Below are 19,240 nucleotides of genomic sequence, written 5' to 3' on the forward strand. Positions count from 1 at the left end.
GTGATGTGATAGCTGCAAAGAAAATAATTTTAATTTTATGATTCTGCTATTTTAACTGTCCAGACAGATGTCAGTTAATTTTTGCACCTATAATAATAGACTTATATTTCATCAATTTCTCAAAAGATAATATGTCCAGCATTATGCCAATATGGTTTCAAAATGGAATCTGTTATTTCATAGAATCATAGAATTGTAGAGTTGGAAGGGGCCTCCTGGGCCATCTGGTCCAACCCCCTGCTCAAAGCAGGATTCGCTAAATCATCCCAGACAGATGTCTGTCCAGCCTCTGTTTGAAGACTTCTATTGAAGGAGAACTCACAACCTCTCGTGGCAGCCAGTTCCACTCATTGATCACTCTAACTGTCAAACAGTTTTTTCTAACATCTAATCTGTGTCTCCTCCCATTCAGTTTCATCCCATTGCTTCTAGTCTTTCCTTGTGCATATGAGAATAAAGATGATCTTTCTACAATGAGACAGCCCTTGAGATATTTGTAGACAGCTATTAAGTCTCCTCTCAGTCTTCTCTTCTGCAAGCTAAACATTCCCAAATCCTGCAACCTTTCCTCATAAGACAGGGTTTGCAGACCGGTCACCATTCTGGTCGCTCTTTTCTGACCTTGCTCCAGTTTGTTTGATGTCTTTTTTAAAATGTGGCACCCAAAACTGGACACAGTATTCCAGATGAAGTCTGACCAAAGAGGAGTAGAGGACAATAATGACTTCACGTGATCTAGACTGTATGCTTCTGTTAATACATCCTAGAATTGCATTTGCCTTTTTTGCTGCTGCATCACACTGTTGACTCATATTCAGTCTGTGATGTATTAGTATACCCAAGTCTTTTTCACATGTGCTGTTGCTTAGCCCTATTCCTCCCATTCTGTGTATGCTGTTTTCATTTTTATTGCCCAGATGTAGTACTTTGCATTTTTCCCTGTTAAAAACCATTCTGTTAGTTGCTGCCCACTTCTCCAGTTTATTTATATCTTTTTGAATCCTCTTTTTCTTCTTCAGTATTAGCTATCCCTCCTAGCTTTGTGTCATCAGCAAATTTAATCAGTTTACCCTCAATGCCTTCATCTAAATTGTTGATAAAGATGTTGAACAATACAGGGCCCAGGACAGAGCCCTGTGGTACCCCACTTAAGACATTCTTCCAACTGGATGTGCAGCTATTTACGGCCACTCTTTGGGTCCGATCACTAAGCCAGTTATTAATCCATCTAACAATTGCCTTGTACATTCCATACTTAGCCATTTTTTCAATAAGGATTGTATGAGATACTTTGTCAAATGCTTTGCTGAAGTCAAGATATACTATATCTACAGCATTTCCCTGATCCACCCAATCAGTGATTCTGTCATAGAAGGAAATTAAGTTAGTCTGACATGACTTATTAGCTACAAACCCATACTGACTCTGTTTAATCACTTCATTCTTATCCAGGTACTGACATGCATGTTGTTTAATAATTTGTTCAAAGATCTTTCCAGGTATATAAGTCAGACTCACCGGCCTATAGTTGCCTGGGTCCACCTTCTTCCCCTTTTTGAAGATAGGAACAACATTTGCTCTTCTCCAGTCTTCTGGGACTTCTGTTCTCCAAGAATTTTCAAAGATTATGGAGAGGGGTTCAAAAATTTCTTCTGCTATCTCCTTCAGTACTCTGGGGTGTAATTCATCTGGACCTGGAGAATTGAATTCATTTAGGTTAGCTAAGTGTTTCCTCACTATCTTTCTGTTTATAGATATCTTGGATTCTTCTATTCCCTTAATAGAACAGTGAATAACAGTTGATGTTACATTTCCTTTCTGAGAGAAAACAGATGCAAAATAGGAGTTTAAAAGTTCGGCCTTCTCAACATCCTGTCTTACCATTTCATCATTTTCATCCTGTAAAAATCCTATAGAATCTTTGACTTTTCCTTTACTTTTGACATATCCCCAAAATCCTTTATTATTGCTTTTGACGTCTCTTGCAAGCAATTCATTGTCAGCTTTAGTAATCTGATTTGTGCCCTGCAAGTTCTGCAGACAGCATTATATTCTTCTTTAGATATGCCTCCCTCTTTCCATTTTATAAACATTTCTTTCTTTTTAGCATGTGCTTAAGTTCTGTATTCATCCATCCTGGTTTCCTTAAATGCTTCCTATTCTTCCCTCTTTTCGGAATTGTTAACAATTGTGCTTTGAGAATTTCATTTTTCATGATTTCCCATCCTTCCTGGACATTTTTGTCCTTAAGGATATCCAGCCATTGGATCCCTCCAATTCTCTTTCTGAATCCCTTAAAATCTGCCTTTCTGAAATCTAACCTTGATGTCTCAGTCTTCACAGGTTTTCCTCCTCTAGTTATCCAGAATTCTAAAATAGCATGGTCGCTACCTCCTAGGGTCCCAGCCACTTTTACCTCTTCAGCCATTTCCTCCCTGTTTAAAAGGATTAGATCCTAGGTAGCAGATCCCCTTATTTTCTCCCCTACCTTTTGGAAGATAAAGTTGTCAGCAAGAAAGGGTAAGAATTTCCTTGACCTTTTAGTTTTGCCTGAGAGAGACTCCCAACAACTATCAGGATAGTTGAAATCTCCCATGACAACTATGTCATATTTTTTGGAGAACTTGGCCATTTGATGCATAAAGAATTCATCCATATCTTCAGCTTGCACAGGCGGCCTGTAGTAAATGCCTACAATGGTGTCCTTTCCATTGTTCTGTCCTTGTATTCTTACCCAAACAGTTTCCACAGAACTCCCAGTCTCTGAAGCTTCAATCTCTGTGCAGATATACGCGTTTCTAACATACAATGCGACACCTCCTCCTCGTTTATCAAGTCTGTTTCTAGCAAATAAGTTGTATCCTTCTATCCTTGTATTTCAATCATGTGTATTGTCCCACCAAGTTTCTGTGATTCCAATGACATCATATTTCTTTTCCTGTGTTAGTAGTTCCAATTCACCTTGTTTGTTGCCCATGCTTTGTGCATTAGTATAGAAACATTTTAGTTTGTGATTGGTTTCTCTTTATCCAATATTTTTATTATTTAGATTCTTTTGTCTTTGTTCTTCCTTTCCACTTCTAATAGCAGAGTTCTCAATAGCATTTGTCAGGTGTATGGCTTTTTCTGGTCTTTTGCTTTCCTTCCCACATTGTTCTAGTTTAAAGCTCTCCTGATGAGTGTAGCAAGGCGACTTCCAAATACATGTTTTCCAGTCTTCGTAAGGTGCACCCCATCTCTAGCAAGTAGTCCATCGTATAGGTAATTCACTCCATGATCCAGAAATCCAAATCCTTGCTGACGGCACCATCGACGTAGCCAGTTGTTCACCTGCAGAATCTTATTCCACCTCCTTGTTCCATGGCCATCCACTGGGAGGATGGAAGAGAAGACCATCTGAGCTCCCAGTTCTTTCACTTTCTTTCCTAAGTTTTCAAAGTCACTGCAGATGGTTTCCAGGTTGTTTCTTGCTTTGTCATTTGTCCCCACATGTATTAGCAGGAATGGGTAGTCATCTGTAGGTCTGAAGAGTCCTGATATCCTGTCAGACACATCTTTAATTTTTCACCTGGAAGACAGCACATTTCTCTTGAAGTTATATCCAGTCTGCAGATAGCGGCCTCTGTTCCTCTCAACAGGGAATCCCCCATGACCACCACTCTTCGTTTCTTCTTCACAACATTTTTCTTTCTCCATCCAGGAGGACTCTGAGGGCGTACAAGGTTGCTGTTTGTGGGCAAAGTCTTATCCTGATGTAGTTCTTCATCGTTCTCCTGCATAAGAGCCTGGTACTGGTTCCTTAGCAGTATGGGCGCTGACTGCATCCTGATCCTCCTGCTTCTCTGGGTCACATGTTTCCATTCCTCTGTTTCTTCAGGTGCACTTCGAATTTCTTCTCTTTTTGTAACATGAAGAGATAATTCTGCTCTGTCTAAGAACTCTTCACCTTCCCTAATGATTTTTAATGTAGCTAACCTCTTGTTGAGATTTTGCAACTTTTCCTCCAACAGGGACACAAGCTTGCATTTGTGGCATGTGAAGTTTGGCTTTTCCACTGGTAAGTCTGTGAACATATAGCAAGAAATGCAGCTCACCAAATGGCTCCTGGCCTCTTCCATATTGTTATTTCAAAGCAATGAAAAATGAGCCAAAATGAGCCTAAATATTGGCGCGCGGTTTACCGATTTCCTCTTTTCAGCTGCAACGGCCAAAATCCAGTGATCGTTGAGCTCGCGGAGACTCTTCACTTATCCCAGAAGGCACTGGGAATATGCAAATTCTCTCCTCCGGACTCTTCCCCTGAGATGTCTATATGGGCATGTAGGTCATAGGAAGCTGAATAAAAAAACACCTTGCTATCTGCTATCTGCGATCTGATGTCTTATTCCATAGAAATCCACATTCTTCTTAATATGTAAACGAGCTGTTAAGATCTATGAGCCGAATGTAGATCTACCTGAGAATCTTCCTCCAGAACTTATTTTAAATGAAAGGAGGTATTAGTAGTGTGAGACATGTAATGACTGACAGTCTGCTCTGATCTCATTGCTGAGCTGTGTATGATTATAACTGACACATCTGCAGGGTGTTCTCTCAGTGCTTCAGTTTCAATCTCACGGGCAGCCAGTGTTGCAATACAGCAGAGCTGTGAGAGCTGCAGCAAATGTGTTTGTAAGGAGACAAAGGTAATTTCTACTGTCCTGCGTTAGTTACATGTCTCACATGGGTAATGCTCCTTTTTATTTAAAACAAGCTCTGGAGGTAGATTCTTATGGAGATCTATGTTCGGCCCATAGATCTTAACTGCTCATTTACATATAAAGAAAAACATGGATATCTCTGGAATGAAACATTGGATCACAATTATCAAGGTATCATTTTATTCAGCTTCCTATGACCTGCGTGCCCATATAGATGGATTAAGAGGGTTGATCCTGCTAACATATTCCCTTTAACCGTCCAATATGAAATCCTGACCTTTATAAATTAAGCACCACCCACCAATTACAAAAAGGGAATTTGCTGTACCCTTTATCTACTTTATTTGGCAGAGCAGAAATTCCTGTCCCGCACCAATACTTTTAGGGTTCGAAAGATTACACCATATTCAATGAATTACAATAAAACATTATTAATGAAAGAGAGAAACTCTATTACTACAGACAAACCCCCTGAGCAGGTGGTGTACCAACCCGTGCCCTTTTTATCTAAAGAGGCTAACATTTTCTGCGTCAATGTGAAGACTCCACGCATTGGCACCACCTAGGAGTGACAGCTGTTTTCACATCCTTCACCCAGGCACCCATTACTTCAGCACATGTATCTTCTGGCCATTAGGATGCAGACTAAACCACATGTAAAAGTCTCTTTAGAAAGCAAGGTGTCTCAAAAGCCAGAGGAAAAATTTCAAAAAGGCTATTGGATATATTTGGCACAAGTCATTCCGGAGGAGCCTCAATCTTCACCCTTTAGCCCCTTTATAACAGCAATGATACAGAGCTGCATCCTGAATGTATTACATATCTCTCCATATAGGTGTCGCTCTGAGTGGACAAACTAGGATCAATCGCTGGTATGTACAACGAGAATGTGGAAACCACAAAAATGCGACCATAGATCCATATTGATAAAATTACAAATTTTCTTTATTAAATTATGGACAAGACAAGACAAAAATAGGGAACATATGCGAAGAACAATCACAAAGTGCAATAGTGTAAATGCTGACACGAGCAAAAACTGCCACAGTCAATCTGAGCTAGCATGTGAACGGGTTAATATATATTATTTGACTACTCCATACAAAGAGCAGCTTATCCCAAAGAGGTAGAAAAGAGGGTTAACAAGAAATTAATGCTGCTACCCTCGGGCCATGTAAAACACGGCTTACAAGTGTAAAAAAAAAAAGAGGAGAGAGGGAGAAGATGGTACAGCAGATAATATCTATACTGCACCAACAGGCAAATAACCCGCCCTCAAGAGGTTAAAAAACCCCAGACACATTACCTCAATGAAGCCTCAGGATGACCAGGTGGTACGCTCGTCTCCCCGACGCGCGTTTCGGAGCGGTAAGCTCCTTCCTCAGGGGGCATTTTTGTCTTGTCTTGTCCATAATTTAATAAAGAAAATTTGTAATTTTATCAATATGGATCTATGGTCGCATTTTTGTGGTTTCCACATTCTCGTTACCCTTTAGCCCCTGTACAGTCATCTGGTCTCATAATGGGATCCAATAGATTGCTGCCAATAAAGGGATGCCATCTGGAGGTGTGAACCAGAGGCAATAAGTGTCGCCAAGCCAGGTCAATGTCAAGAGGTCATGTCAGGGACAAAATTGTAAAGCAGGTGGGTAGTCAAAAGTCAAGCTGAGGGGAAAAAAATGCTAATAATGAGAATAAACAAGGAGCACAGCAGTAACTACCAAGACAGTAACACTATTGACTGGCACTGAGAGTCAGAGTTTCAGAAGGTTAAATAGCTGACTGTCCCAAACAATGCTCTCAGGAAGGAGTGATTAAAACCTATTCCAAAATTATCCCGATACAATAGCTCTCTTATAAAGCAGCACCAAAAGTGATGCGTCGCAATAAAAGCATGCCGCTACTCAGGTGCCAGAGCAGAAACGGAGGAATCAGCGAAATACTTCCGGGACATAGTGTACCAGCGCATGCGCAGTAATGATTTTCGGCTTTGCCTGCAATTGGGCAAAGCATACTGTGCGTGCGTGAAGCAAGATTGCTTTGCGCACGCGTGAACTATGGAGTAGAACTACTAGAATTCCGGAAAAGATCGCGGACAGGGGCCACGGATGGGGTGGAGAAAAAAGAGAAACACAGCGCATTGGACCGGAAACAGGCCATTTACATAGGCCGCCAACTTCCGGTGACAGATTCCCTTTAAAACTTCTCAGGCATACATCATGGGACAGCATGATCACAGTGGGTTATGGAGCCCTCTCCAGCTGATCTCTGAACTATGTGGCTGACCTCCTCCAGGGCTCATCTGAACACCTGATATCATGGATTAGTACATGTGTGTTTGTATATGTACATATGTGTATATGTGTGTGCTTGTATATGTATCTATGTGTGTATATGTAAATGTGTGTGTATGTATGTGTAAGGGAGGGACATGACTGTAGTCATGAACTGAATAACTGCTATATCCATGTCCAGTTCTTCCCCTATAGAAAAATGTACTCTTCTGCATACCTGCATTTCCAGTTTCAGCTTCCTTTGGTCACTTCCGAGGCGATAACAGTCCCGCTTCCAGGCGACCCCTAGCAATGGAGGCACAGTCCAAATTAACTTTAATGCTTTCTTTACTGAGTACTTCACAGTTACATCCACAGTTGGTGCATCTAGATATTTACTTGTTTCCTCATCTTTCCCTTTCTGGCTGTCACTTCTGTGCAGTACACATCCAGACCATACTGTCCTAGACTGCTCTCCAGTTCCTTCCTGGTCTGACCTCGTCATGATGACAATTCCTTCTGCCTGTTTCGCCCCAGACTCGAAATCATCTGCCATCAAGTTTGGTTGCTTCTGGTAAAGCATCCGGCCCATCTGTACCAATCTCGCCGAAGCTCCAATTTCCTTCACCTCAGCTGTCCAACCGATTCCTGCCTAAAAGCATCTGTCCAGGTGATAAGTCACCACATTCTTCCTTTCCTGCACTGGCCCACTGCTATGACTCACAGTGGCCATGGGTAACGTGGGTTGCAGTGCTTAAATGTTATGGGACTGCCAAGCTGTCTGGGCCTATAGCCCATGTGGACACTAGGGCACCCTTGCTCTGTCTGACCTAACTTCCTAACCACCTTTCTTCATACTACCCTGCAGCCCCTCCTACAATTAACAATCTATAACCATTATATTAGCTAAACCTATCAGGCCCACTAGTATGCTCCCATCTAGTGGCCCTCAACAGAACTACGCTTACCCGTGTCTATAGGAACTATATACTGAAAGTGCCCTCCTCTAATGTCCCTAAAAAGGATATACTAACGTACCCTAACTGTACATGCACAACAGACACATTATATTATGCAATAATATAACACAAGAGCGCAAGGCAATATATTACAGCTTTCTACAAAATGGTAATACATACATGTGGCAATACCATGAAAGATGAGCAATAATACATATTTTCTATGTAGCAGTACCCCAGGCATTTATCATAGACATATTTGTAAACATTAACGACCGGAATACAATCAGAGGAAGGGAAGGAAGAAAGACTTCAAATGTCATCCTCTTACATATGTACAGTATATGTGTGTGCATCTATCTGTGATTATATATACAGCTCTGGCAAAAATTAAGACACCATTTCCAAATGTTCAGTGTTTGATATTTCTCTTTATACAGTATAGACCAAAAATTTGGACACACCTTCTCATTCAAAGAGTTTCCCTTATTTTCATGACTTTGAAAATTGTAGATTCACTCTGAAGGCATCAAAACTATGAATTAACACATGTGGAATTATATAATTACTGTATATACTAATGTATAAGCTGACCCGTCTATAAGCCGACCCCCCTAATTTTGCCACAAAAAACTGGGAAAACTTATTGACTCATGTATAAGCCTATGGTTAATGGTGATCCAAGAAGATGCCCCATCGATAAAACCACCAATGCGTTGCTGCACAAGGGTTAATGCTGGCCCAAGAAGATGCTCCATAAATACCCCCATATGCTGCTGCACAAGGGTTAATGCTGGCCCATAAAATGCTCCATATATACCCCCCATTTGCTGCTGCACAAGGGTTAATGCTGCCCCATAAGATGCTACATAGATACCCCTCATATGCTGCTGCACAAGCGTAAATGCTTCCCCATAAGATGCTCCATAAATACCCCCATATGCTGCTGCACAAGGGTTAATACTGCCCCATAAGATGCACCATAAATACCCCCCATATGCTGCTACACAAGGGTTAATGCTGCCCCATAAGATGCTCCATAAATACCCCATATGCTGCTGCACAAGGGTTATTGCTGCCCCGTAAGATGCTCCATATATACCCCCATATGCTGCTGCACAAGAGTTAATGCTGCCCCATAAGATACTCCATAAATACCCCTTATTTGCTGCTGGACAAGGGTTAATGCTGCCCCGTAAGATGCTACATAAATACCCCCATATGCTGCTGCATAAGGGTTATTGCTACCCCATAAGATGCTCCAAAAACACCCGCATATGCTGCTGTACAAGGTCTAATGCTGACTAGTAAGATGCTCCATAAATGCCCCCATATGCTGCTACACAAGGGTTAATGCATGCTGCCCCATAAGATGCTCCAAAAATACCCCCATATGCTGCACAAGGGATAATGCTGCCCCGTAAGACGCTCCATAAATACCCCCATATGCTGCTGCACAAGGGTTAATGCTGCACCGTAAGATGCTCCATAAATACCCCCTATATGCTGCTGCACAAGGGTTAATGCTGCCCCATAAGATGCTACATAAATACCCCCATATGCTGCTGCACAAGGGTTAATGCTTCCCCATAAGATGCTCCATAAATACCCCTTATTTGCTGCTGCTGCAATAAAAAAAATGACATAGTCACTTCTCCGTCGCTGGGGGCCAGATGCCGGTGTCCTGAGCCCCCGACACCGGCAATATTTACCAGTCCCTGTTCCATCGCCGTGCACCGCTGTGGCTCCCGGGTCTCTGCAGTGACTTTCAGCAGAGGGCGCGCACTGACTACGTCATCGCGCCTTCTGCCATCACAGCAGGAGGACCCGGAGACACAGAGGTGCAGGGTGATGGAAAGGGGACAGGTGAATATTGCTCTGCCCCCGTCATACTCACCTCTTCCAGGCGCACGGTCTTCTCTGCAGCGGCAGCCCCTGCTTCTCCATCCATCTTCTGCTTCCAGCATTCAGCTGGTCACGTGGTACCTCTCATTAAGCTCATAAATATGCTCATATTCATGAAGTTTAATGAGCGGTACCACGCGACCACTGAACGCAGGAAGCAAAGGACAGAGGGAGAAGCAGGGGCTGCAGAGATGTGCCAGGAGGGGGTGAGTATGGTCTCTGGTGTGGGGGTGCTTTGCTGGTGACACTGTTGGGGATTTATTCAAAATTGAAGGAATACTGAACCAGCATGGCTACCACAGCATCTTGCAGCGGCATGCTATTCCATCCGGTTTGCGTTTAGTTGGACCATCATTTATTTTTCAGAGGCCAATGATCCCAAACACACCTCCAGGCTGTGTAAGGGCTATTTGACCAAGAAGGAGAGTGATGGGGTGCTACGCCAGATGACCTGGCCTCCACAGTCACCAGACCTGAACCCAATCGAGATGGTTTGGGGTGAGCTGGACCACAGAGTGAAGGCAAAAGGGCCAACAAGTGTTAAGCATCTCTGGGAATTCCTTCAAGACTGTTGGAAGACCATTTCCGGTGACTACCTCTTGAAGCTCATCAAGAGAATGCCAAGAGTGTGCAAAGCAGTAATTAAAGCAAAAGGTGGCTACTTTGAAGAACCTAGAATATAAGACATATTTTCAGTTGTTTCACACTTTTTGTTAATTATATAATTCCACATGTGTTATTTCATAGTTTTGATGCCTTCAAAGTGAATCTACAATTTTCATAGTCATGAAAATAAAGAAATCTCTTTGAATGAGAAGGTGTGTCCAAACTTTTGGTCTGTACTGTATGTATATTTTTGAGTAAAATGTAAATTGTTCTTATAGTCTACAAACTTCTGACTACATGTCTCCAAATTTTCAAGCCATAAATTTAGTTTTTCTTTTAGAAAAGGAGAAATGGTCAAAATTAAAAAAAAAGCCACTGTGCTTTCAGACTTCAAATAATGCAAAGAAAACAAGTTCATAATGATTTATAAACAACAATACTAATGTTTTAACTCAGGAAGAGTTCAGAAATCAATATTTTGTGGAATAACCATGATTTTTAATCACAGCTTTCATGCGTCTTGGCATGTTTGCCATCAGTCTTTCACACTGCTTCTGTCGCAAAAATGTAAGCAGTTCTTCTTTGTTTGACGGCTTGTGACTATCCTTCTTCCTCTTGATTACATTCCAGAGGTTTTCAATGGGGTTCAGGTCTAGAGAATGGACTGCCCATCTTAATTTTTACCAGAGCTGTATATGGATGTGTATCTGTGTATGTGTTTGACAGGGTCACTGGCACTGTATGTGAGGGGAGATATGTATCACGAAGATTTCTATCTTCCGTGATCTGAAACCCATAAGTTTATCTCCAGCATGCTTTTTGCTAAAGGGGTTAACCAGCCATTACAAGGCCTGGGTTTTTGGTGAGTATGTGAGAAAGGGTGGGACGCCTACTCACCATACTGCCATCTCAAGGGTGTGGTTGGTAGAGTTAAATGTTCAGCTACTGTGTTTTTTTCTGTCTGCTGTATGTTTGGAGGAAGGAAGTCTCCAGACTCAAGCGACAGTGGGATCTGAAGTGTGCTGTGTCCCAGAGGGCTGCAGCTACGCTGGGGAACAATTTTTGTATGGATTTTTTATTTCCTTTTGTGCCAGAAAGGCTTTTATGTGTTATCACTTTGCGGTTTATAAAGCAATATACCACCCAGAGACTTTAATATCAAGTGTTCCTGTGTCTATCTCAGGGAGCAGCTGAGTGAGATGACCTGCCACAGCATGTAAGGTATATGTTTGTACGGTATATGTGTGTGTGTCTGAGTGTGTGTATCTATGTGCATCAGGGCCGATCTTAGACAAAATGGGGCCCTGGGCAAAATTCAAAGTGGGGCCCCCAATCCTAAAATACTCGATCAACAACACTGTTAGGCCCCCTTCACATGTCCATATAAAACACGTACATGTTACACCGATATCGGTGTCACCAGCGTTTTCAATCAGTGTGTCGTCTGTGCCATCAGTTTTTCCAGTATGGATACTGGAAATGAAATTACAAAGCTTCTCATAAACTTTCCATGGTAAACACGGACGGCACATGTACGGCACACGGGCAGCATGTTTATACGGACCCATAGAATTGTATTGGCCCTTGTCATCTGTGCTGCTGGGAAAACACGGACAAGAGACCAGCACCGTAGGTCAAATAGGGGACATGTGGCATCCGTGAAAAACATGATACCCGGTTGTGTGAACAGGGCTGTACAGTCACATAACAGAAAACATTACCAGAATTGCCATCTTTTTCTACATCCTATCACACAAACAGCAGAATAAAAAGTGATAAAAAAAGTCCTACATGTCCCCCCAAACTACTCTGCTTAGTCCCCTCTGGCTCCGTGGCCGATGGTTCAGGGTACCTGAAGGTTATTATTCACTTTGCTGCTATAATATAAGGTGAAGCCACAAGACCCCTGCAGCCCAGTATTGAAACTGGCTGAGACCCCCCAGAGCATCAGTGCTGGAGCCGCGGGTTATTTATTTCACGCTAATTATTTTTACATTGTGTCAAGTATAGCGTGGCACTACCACAAGGTGCACAAGTAGGTTACCCAGACCGAAGTGAATAATGAAAATAACTTGGCACTCAACTGAATGATCCTTTGCACATGAAGTTTTTATTTTTTTATATATTTTTATGCAGTCCTAGAAAGACGTTTCGGCCCACAATCGGCCTTCGTCAGTCTGCCAACTGCTATCAAGATGTAATAACCCGGTATCAAATCAAGAATTCATATAGATATCTGCTTTAAGAAATAAATCTATATTGTGCCTCCTATGATAGTTGAAGAAATGTACTGGTAAGTGAGTATATGTACAAAAAGGGTGTATATAAATCCCATTTGAGGATATTGTTGATAATGGCCTGTTTGGGCATTCAGACGAGCGGGGTAAACCGCGTCTAGCCCGGCACGCCGACACCTCTTCCTACTTGACTCACATGGACTCTGTCCTCAATTGTGCCCCATAGCAACAGCCCAAACAGGCCATTATCAACAATATCCTCAAATGGGATTTATATACACCCTTTTTGTACATATACTCAATTACCAGTACATTTCTTCAACTAATAGGAGGCACAATATAGATTTATTTCTTAAAGCAGATATCTATATGAATTCTTGATTTGATACCGGGTTATTACATCTTGATAGCAGTCGGCAGACTGACGAAGGCCGATTGTGGGCCGAAACGTCTTTCTAGGACTGCATAAAAATATATAAAAAAATAAAAACTTCATGTGGAAAGGATCATTCAGTTGAGTGCCAAGTTATTTTCATTAATTATTTTTACATTGTCAGAAAACCCCTGTAGACACTGTTCACATGCACCATCTTTCCTGTGGATTGATCTACAGTGTTGGCAGGAAATATTCTGTGTTTTTGCAGCCTTTTCACTTGCATTTTTGGGTCCCGTTCATTAGAATAGGGAAAAAAATGCAGCAGAAACACTGAAAGACGACAGCAACAGATTTATATAAAAAAAAGTGTCTTGTACCTGGTGTCCGTGTCTGGCGGCTGTCTGTGTCTGGAAGCTGTCTGTGTCTGGCCGCTGCACTGGGACAGCGCGGAATAGTATAGTAGACGGCACCATTCCACACAATAGTATATTAATCCCTGTTCACACTGCGCTTCTGCAGTGCGTCCGGGGGCTCTGCCTGAATCCCCCTAAAATAGGATTCACATAAATCCCTGACAGCGCCACAGGCGGCACTGACACCCGCAGAGGTCAAATGAATGGTTTTTTTTTTCTGAAATTGACTGATTTATTTTCTTAGGCCGGGTGCACACGATCAGGAATTGGCAGCACTTTGGATGCAGCACATGTCCGCTGCCGGATACTGAACGCAGGTGATTGCTCTGTGGTCACTGAACGGTGAGGATTCACTGCGTCCAATACATTGTACGTGTGAGATTTATCGCATCTCCGCAAGTAAAATAGACATGCTGTGGTCTGGAAAGACGCGCCGCATGTCCTTCTCTGCGGGTGAGTCGTGGGTGTCTGTGGACACATTTCTTGATATCCCATCCACTATGCTGTAACATCTGGACACTGCACAAGTACGCAGCTTCTGACCTGCAGTGATTACTGACCGCTCATACCCTCAGAGTCTGTTTGTGTTTTTTCGTCTAAAAGTGTCCACTTTTCTGTGGCTGTTGGAACACATAAGCATGTTCAGAAAAAAAAGCATCACATGTGGGATTCATGTGACCTTCATTCCTGTCATTGCAATCTATGGCTCTATACAGGATTCAGACAGATCCCACCGGGCGCAGTAAAGAAAGACAGTGTGAACATGCCCTAATGTAAAACACAGGCATTAATTTAGACATAAACTGCTGATCCCCATTATGGCGACACTAAAGTTACAAAACTATATATGCAGCACATACACACAGATATACACTAAACATGTACACATATTATCTTTATAAATATAGAAACATACGCCACATATTGTTTTAACCATATACAGACACATACTGTGTTTACAAGGACAAATTTAAGGTATATACACACAAAAACATTCAGGTTATATACAGTATATAAAGTATGCTCACATACATATAGAGTTTATACATATAATTCACAATATACTGCACACATACTATATACTGTATGTGTGTGTGTGTGTGTGTATCTATAATAATAAATGCGCTAAGCAGCTTCCGGGTTGTAACAACTTCCGTCCAGTTGTAACTGGTGACTAGAGTTGAGCGAAACGGGTCGAAAAATTTCAAAAGTCGGGTTTCATGAAACGAAACCCGACCCTAGGATGAGGTCGGCCACGAGGTCGGCGACTTAAGCGCCAAAGTTGCGTTTCAAAAGTTTGTTTTGCGCTCTTTTTCAGCCAATCAGGATCCACGGACACTGTGGGCAACGTGATGACATAGGCAGGGGTCATCACCATCTTTCAGAAGGGCATGCAAGTGATTGGCTTGCTTTGGTGGGCGTCACAGGGGCTATAAAAGGGCGTGCCGCCGACCGCCATGTTACTCATGCTGATCTCAGAATAGGGAGAGCTGCTGCAGCTGATGATTTTGTAGGGAGAGCGTTAGGCAGGGAAGAAGACACCAAAAGCTGCTTCTGCTGCTAGCGATTTTGCCAGTACAACACACCAGTCACTGTGTGTGCAGTGCAAGTGGAGGCTATATTTTGCTGGATCAGCGGTGTTGGTTGTTAGGCTGCCTTCTAAGGCTTCCTGATGGCTGCATTGCTGTTTACCCACTGCTCTGCAAACTGCTTTTTTAAAAGCAATCCCAATTTTTTTTTTTGTCCTGGTGAGGTACTGAGCGTGCATTTTTTCACACCATACAGCGGTGCACACTCCTCACACAGTACCGCGTAACGGCTGTTATCACAGCCACAGTGAAGCTATCTGTGTGTCACTCTGTAAGGATAAGTCGAGGACATGTTCCGTTCGTGTACAGAGCCAGATTCTGACCCTGATGAGACTCAGGTGCCCCTTCCCGCACACTATACCACCATACACGGTGACACAGAGGAAGGTGCACATGACATTGAAGAGGAGGTGATGGATGACCCAGTTGTTGACCCAGATTGGCATCCATTGGGGGAAGAGGGTGCTGCTTCCAATAGCTCAGATGAGGAGCATCCACAGCAGACATCGACATCGCAACAGCTGTTATCTGGCAGGCCCGGAGCACTCCAAAGACAGGTTCCAAAAATCAAAAGAGTTGCTGGACAGCTTGTCCAGAGGGTCAAAAGATCACAGCGTGCTAGGCCGCAAAATGTCTGCCAAAGTAGGAAGAGTGCAGTGTGGCACTTTTTTGAACAAAATCCTCATGATCAGGCCAAGGTTATCTATAAGAAGTGCGCAAAGACCTTTAGCCGAGGGAAAAATCTGAAAAATTTGAATACCAGTTGCATGCTTAGACATTTAACCAGCATGCACTTGCAAGCGTGGACACAACACCAAACCTCAAGTGCCACATGTGCAACTGATCACAAAGAAGGTAGTCAGCAACGCTACATTGTTTCCCCCACTGTAAGCCCACCGGTTAGCACAGCAGCAAATGTTGAGTTGTCGTTGCAAGGCCACAGCAGTCAGGGAATCCCACTGTTATATCAACGAAAGACTGAATCTAGGCCATCAGAAAGAACACCAACTCCATCACCATCATCAACCCTCTCTCAGTCCGCCCTGTCTACCGCTACTTCCACCATATGCAGCTCTCAAGTCCAGATCACCCTCCCAGACACTATGAGTAGGTCAAGAAAGTACTCAGTCTCTCATCCGCGTACACTGGGTTTGAACGCCCACATTGCCAAACTAATCTCGTTAGAGATGATGCCCTATCGGTTGGTGGAAAGCGCAGCTTTCCGCGAACTCATGGCCTATGCAGTATCACGCTATGACCTACCCAGTCGCCACTTCTTCTCTCGCAAAGCCATCCCAGCCCCCCACCATCATGTGAAAGACCGCATTGTCCATGCACTCAAGCAGTCAGTGAGTGGAAAGGTGCACCTCACAACTGATGCATAGTCCAGTCGGCATGGCCAGGGCCGTTACGTGTCCATCACTGCGCGCTGGGTTAATGTGGTGGATGCAGGGTCCACAGGGGACAGCGGTGGTGGGACAGTGCTGCCTAGCCCACGGTATAGGAAACAGTTGGCTGTAGGCGTTCGACCCTCCTCCTCCAGAAGCGAAAGCTCGTCCACAGAGCGCAGTCGTACGAGCACTCCATCTGCAGCTGCCACTGTTGCACACGAGGTGTCCCCCTATCGAGCAGCTAGTGGAAAGCGTCAGCAGGCTGTGTTGCAGATGATGTGTTTGGGCGACAGACACACTGCCGAGGTGCTGGCCGAGTACTTTCAGCGACAAACTGAGTCATGGCTGGGCAGTGTACATCTTGAGGCAGGCAAGGTAGTTAGTGATAACGGCCGTAATTTTGTGGCAGACATAGCCCTTTTAAAACTCAGCCAATACCTTGCTTGGCTCACACCTTGAACCTGGTGGTGCAGTGCTTCCTCAATAATTATCCGGAGTTAACAGCCCTGCTCCAGAAGGTGCGAAGACTGTGCGCGCACATCCGCCGGTCGCCTGTACACTCCATTCGTATGCAGAAGCTGCAGCGATTGCTCCACCTTCCCAACCACCATCTCATTATCGACATTGCAACAAGGTGGAACTCCACCCTACACATGGTTGAGCGGCTGTGTGAGCAGAGGCAGGCCATAATGCATTTGTGGGAGGATACACGGCCAGGCACTTTGAGAGCAGACATGGAGTTGACAGGTGTGCAGTGGTCGAAGCTGAAAGACCTCTGTAAAGTCCTTCAGTGTTTTGAGGAATGCACACGGCTGGTAAGCGCAGACGACGCCATCCTAAGCATGAGCATCCCACTTATGCGTCTGCTCATGCAAACTTTGACGCACCTTAAGGAGCAGGCGTCTGCAGCCAATGTTGATGAGGAGGAAGAGGTGGAGGGAATCCTTGGTGACATTCAGCCATTGTCTGCTCAGGGACCTCTCTTGGGTGAGGTGGAGGAAGAAGAGGAGGAGGATGATGATGGGGATGATTACTTAGGGGAGGAGGATGCATCTTGTGGGGCAAGTGAAAATGTTGGCGTGCAAGGTCTGGTACAGGGTTTGTGTGTGACTGGAGGGATGTGGATTTGCCAGAAAGTGCTCCTCCACCCAGCACTCGCAGTGCATCATTGTCACCGGGAACATTGGCCCACATGTCAGATAATGCCTTGCAGATCCTAAAAAGGGACTCACGCATTGCCAAAATGATGAACGATGACGACTACTGGTTGGCCAGCATCCTGGATCCACGCTATAAAGGCAAATTACAAAACATCATGCCACAGGAGAACCTTGACCTAATATTGGCTACTAAACAAGCAACTCCGGTTAACCGGTTGGTTGAGGCATTCCCAGCACACAGCAGCGGTGATGGTTCTCACACGAGCCGTACGGGCCAGGGGCAGCTTGGCAGAGGTGTTCGTGGTGCACACAGCAGAAGTGGCGTTGGAGACAGGGGTTTCATGACAATGATGTGGACTGATTTTTCACGGACCGCTCACACAACTGGTAATACTGCATCGATGGAAAGTGACAGGAGACAGCAGTTGTCAACTATGGTTAACAAATACTTTTCCTCCCATATCGATGTTCTCCTGCACAGGTCATTCCCCTTTGACTATTGGGCCGCTAAACTGGACACCTGGCCTGAATTGGCACAATATGCCTTACAGGAGCTCGCTTGCCCAGCTGCTAGTGTGCTATCGTAAAGAGTCTTCAGTGCAGATGGATCAATCCTGACAGAAAAAAGGACCCGTCTGTCAACCCAAAATGTGGATGATCTAACCGTCATTAAAATGAACCATGCATGGGTTTCTAAGAATTTTGTCCCACCTTCACTTGATGACACATAGGTTGCCAGAAAAATGGCTTGCTTTGGTCCTCCTCCTATTCCGCGAACTTGACCTATTTCGCCTTTTGCAGCAGCTGAATGACCCACATCTACATATGCCACTTTGTAAACCTCCCTAAGTGGGCGGCCCCCCCATGGCCAGGGTCACCACCTAGCGCACAAAACCGTGCGAGTGCCGTTGCCCTGGACAGGTGGGTAAGCCGACTCTTGGGCGCGGGCACTGGCATAGGGTTCCTCATAGTGCAATCAAGTGTCTCTGACAGTGGTGGTGCACACCCGCCGTCAGACACACCGCCGTACTATGAGGGGCTCAGTGCCAGTACCGACGCCTACGAGTGTGCCCGCCTTGCTTGGGCAGGGCCCCAGCATTTGCAATGTTTACCTCTCCCTGCTCCTCCGCTGTGTAGTCTGGGCTGTCAAATCCTTCACTGGGACTGCCACTACAAATTGATTGAACTGAAAGATGATGGTTAAGATGTAGCTATGCCCTGTCCTGCTGGCTGGGCTCTAGCTCCAGATGATCAGTGGCTTCCATTTCTTATGGACGTCGACTCACAATTACATGCAGTGGTGGTTTATAGAGTTGAGCGACTTTTGGTTTTTTAGGGTCGAGTTTCGTTTCGTGAAACCCGACTTTTCCAAAAGTCGGGTCGAGCAAGATCGGCCGATTATAGGGAAAAGTCGGGGTCGTCCCGAAACACGAAACCCAATGTAAGTCAATGGGGAATAAAAGTCGGCAGTGAGAGGAGGACAGGAAACACACCTACAGTGCTCATTTGAATGCCAAAAGCATCAATTCTTCTTACTTAAGCTTGTCAACCTTAATTAACTTCATAATACAAGTTACGCACTGAAAAATGGGGGTTATTTGGCTAAATTTGTGGGGGGGTAGGGCTGGCTC

At 44.2% G+C, this 19,240-nt stretch overlaps 1 protein-coding gene across 3 annotated transcripts in view; it reads left to right on the top strand.

The window, feature by feature from the left end:
- The window catches only part of LOC141085429 (cell adhesion molecule CEACAM8-like), a 191,576-nt gene that overhangs the window by 55,283 nt on the left and 117,053 nt on the right, over positions 1-19,240 (top strand). The gene's annotated exons all lie outside the window — the stretch shown is intronic.

The sequence above is a fragment of the Dendrobates tinctorius genome, unplaced genomic scaffold (genome assembly GCF_039654945.1).
Source record: "Dendrobates tinctorius isolate UK_male_01 unplaced genomic scaffold, ASM3965494v1 ptg000028l, whole genome shotgun sequence".
In the NCBI taxonomy this organism is placed as follows: Eukaryota; Metazoa; Chordata; class Amphibia; order Anura; family Dendrobatidae; genus Dendrobates; species Dendrobates tinctorius.